Source organism: Corylus avellana, chromosome ca4 (assembly GCF_901000735.1).
Source record: "Corylus avellana chromosome ca4, CavTom2PMs-1.0".
Lineage (NCBI taxonomy): Eukaryota > Viridiplantae > Streptophyta > Magnoliopsida > Fagales > Betulaceae > Corylus > Corylus avellana.
Genome location: NC_081544.1, coordinates 15,100,853 through 15,104,747, shown reverse-complemented (window position 1 = coordinate 15,104,747; position 3,895 = coordinate 15,100,853).

The window sequence follows — 3,895 nt, the reverse complement described above, 5'->3', positions numbered from 1 at the left end:
AAAGTACTCATGTATATATATTTATAAATCCTTCAAATCACCATATATATATATATATATATATATATATATATAGTTGCACTATTTGCACGTGAGGAGTAAAACAAGAAGAAAACAAACCTCTCTTTCCCACTACAAGACCACACGGCACCCAAGGCAAGAAGACACTAAATTTGACAAAACACTAATGCTCTCCATTAAGTATATATATATATATATATAAGAAGAAGAAAGAAACAATATGTGAGGCAAAAACCATACCTGACGCACAACAGGGCAGGGAGATTCTTCTTCTTTTTTTTTTCTTCCTTTCTCTCTTCCTTTCTTGATGTGCGGCAAGAGTTTGTCCCATACCATTATATAGGCTTTAGAAAAGAGATAGAAAATAGGTTTTGAGGAGCTTAGGGTTTTTATTTTTTTTATTTTTTTTTTTAAGTCGGTGCCTAGGCTTTCCATATATATATATATATATTACTCTTTTATTTTATTTACTTATTATTACTATCATTATTATTATTATTATTAATATTATTATATATTTTTAATTTGTCCATTCTCATTGTTAACCTAAGCCAACCCTTTTTTTTTAAAAAAAAAATCTACGAGTCAACTAAAAATACTCTAAAGGGACTTAGGATTGTTACAATCCTCCCCCCTTATAAAAATTCCGTCCTCGGAATTTGGTGAACAACTAACCCACTAACCATAGGAAGTACCTGATGTGCTAGAGTTGCTTTAAGGCCTGTCAGCTTTCACTCAAACAGATACGGGTACTTCTCCCGCATGCTCTCCTCCAATTCCCATGAAGCTTCTTCCACGGAGTGGTTACTCCATAAGACTTTCACTAAAGAGATAGTCTTGTTCCTGAGGACTTGTTCCCTTCTATCCAGTATTCTTGTCGGTGTCTCCTCATAAGTCATGTTGGATTGAATCTGCAGGGGCTCGCTTTCCAATACATGTGTGGGATCCGGTACGTACTTCCTTAGCATGGATATATGAAATACATTGTGGATTCTTGTCAAGTTTGGTGGTAGTGCCAAACGATATGCCACTGTGCCAATCTTCTCGAGAATCTCGAAGGGGCCCACAAATCTGGGGCTCAGCTTTCCTCTTCTTCCGAACCTCATTACTCCTTTCATAGGGGCGACCTTGAGAAAGACCTTTGTGCCGACTTCGAATTCCAGTTCTCGTCGTCTAACATCGGCGTAGCTCTTCTGTCGACTCTGAGCTGTTGCTAATCTCTGCTTAATCACTGCTATCTTCTCACAGGTGTCTTGAATGATCTCTGGTCCGAGTAATTTTCTCTCTCCTACTTCATCCCAGTATAATGGCGACCTACCCCGCCTCCCGTACAAGGCTTCATAGGGTGCCATCTCAATGCTAGCGTGATAGCTGTTGTTGTAAGCGAACTCTATCAATGGAATGTACTGAATCCAGCTTCCTTTGAAGTCCAAAACACATAGTCGCAACATGTCTTCTAAGGTTTGAATTGTCCGTTCAGTCTGTCCGTCTGTTTGAGGGTGAAACGCTGTGCTGAAGGTTAGCTTTGTTCCCAATGCTTCCTGTAAACTCCTCCAAAATCTAGAGGTGAATCTTGGATCACGATCCGACACAATCGACACAGGAATCCCATGTAATCGTACGATCTCCTTGATGTAAAGCTCGGCAAGTCGATCCATACTGTAAGTCATCTTGATGGGTAGGAAGTGCGCAGTCTTAGTCAACCGATCAACAATGACCCATACTGCATCTTGGCCACTAGGAGCTCGAGGAAAGCCTGACACAAAATCCATCGAAATACGTTCCCATTTCCACCCAGGAATAGGTAGGGGTTGCAAAGGTCCTGCAGGTCTCTGGTGCTCCGCCTTAACTTGCTGACAAGTGAGGCATTGTTCTACATACCGTGCGATATCCTTCTTCATTCCTTTCCACCAATAATTTCTATGTAAATCCCGATACATCTTGGTGTTACCTAGATGGACTGTATATAGGGACTGATGGGCTTCTGACAAGATGACTCTCTTCAGTTCTGCGTCCTTGGGAATGCACACTCGGTTGCGAAACTTTAATATCCCATCTCCACCAATGTGAAAATCCGATTGTACCCCTTTTTCAACTTCTTCACGGCTTCTAATAATTTCGTTATCTGATAACTGGGCGGTTCTAATTTGCTCCATTAAGGTCGGCTCCAAGCTTAGGCTACTCATGTAAGACTGGATTTCTCCCACCATCATCTCTACTCCGGCCCTCTCCAAGCCAAGGAGCAGTTCCTTTTGCATGGTGAACATGGCAGATACGCTTCCAGCAATGGTTTTTCTACTGAGAGCATCAACAACTACATTTGCCTTCCCTGGGTGGTGGTTGATCGTACAATCGTAGTCCTTTAGGAGTTCCAGCCAACGTCTTTGGCGCATATTGAGCTCTTTCTGGGTGAAGAAGTATTTCAGGCTTTTATGATCTGTGTAGATTTTACAACGCTCCCCGTACAAGTAATGTCGCCATATCTTAAGAGCAAATACTACCGCAGCAAGATCAAGGTCGTGAGTTGGATAATTGAGCTCGTAAGTCTTCAACTGTCTCGAGGCATAGGCGATTACTTTCCCTCTCTGCAATAGTACGCAACCCAACCCTTTGTGTGAGGCGTTACTATAAATTACAAATCCATCCGATCCTGATGGGAGAGTGAGGACCGGTGCGGTGACTAAACGTTGTTTCAATTCTTGGAAACTTTGTTCACACTCCTCCGACCACTGAAATTTTTCGTTCTTCCTTGTAAGTTTGGTCAATGGTGCCGCCAACCGAGAAAACCCTTCAACGAACCTCCTATAATAGCCGGCAAGACCCAGAAAACTTCGCACATCATGGGCATTCGACGGCCAATCCATGTAGTGCTCATTAGGATTGGCCACCAACTGACTTTGGCGCTCTTCTTCTTCTTCTTCTTCTTCTTCTTCTTCTTTAAGTATGCCTGATATTTGCTTGAGGTGAGCCTCCATCCTTTCAAATGATTGCATGTAAGAGTCATTCATCGTTTCAAATGATTGCTTACTTTCCTCCATTTGGTTAAGATAAGCTGACATTGTTTCTTCTAAGTTAGCATGCGTTTCTTCTAAGGTAGAACTCTTCGGAGGAGGTATCTCTTCTTGGTATTGTTGAGGTGGAGAGGAATATGAATGATCATACATGAGAGATGGTTCCTCTTCATGAGCTACTATCTTGAAAATGGATTGCCTCAGACTGAGGCTAAGACAAGAATATGATTGACCATATAACTGTGGAGATGGCTCCTCTTCTTGGTATTGTGGAGGCCAATAGGTGGAATATGGCTCCTCTAGGTATGCTTCTTCTTCTTTGAGACTATTGCCTTTCAGTTTGAGGTAGGTTTTCATCTCCTCAGATGCTTGCTGTGTAATCTTAATCAATGTGTTCATCATATCTAATGTCTCTTCAGAGAACTAAAGAGAAGGTGGTTCAACCTGATATTTCTATTGTGGAGTTGATTGAGAGGAATATGCATGATCAGAGAATTGCTGATATGAGTGATATTGCAGTCCATGAGATTGTGGAGCATGAATTTCGGGAGCTTGAGCTTGCCATGGGAGATTAGACAGTTGGCTCCATGATGGGTTATAGGAATCAAAATAGTGGTCGTTCCCCGGTCTAGAGAATGATGTGTTCATGTGCCCAAAAGCATTGTTAGAAATTTGTCTCATTGTAGGACATTCTCTAACATGGTGATAAGGGTCATGGCAATATGAACATGGTCTATGGGGTGACGGAATGCCGTCCTACATGTTCGAAAACAAAAATAACAAAAAGTTAAATTAAAAATAAAACTTACGAAGATGCAGACTCAACTAACCTTACATGAAAAGAAAAGAAAAGAAAAGAAATT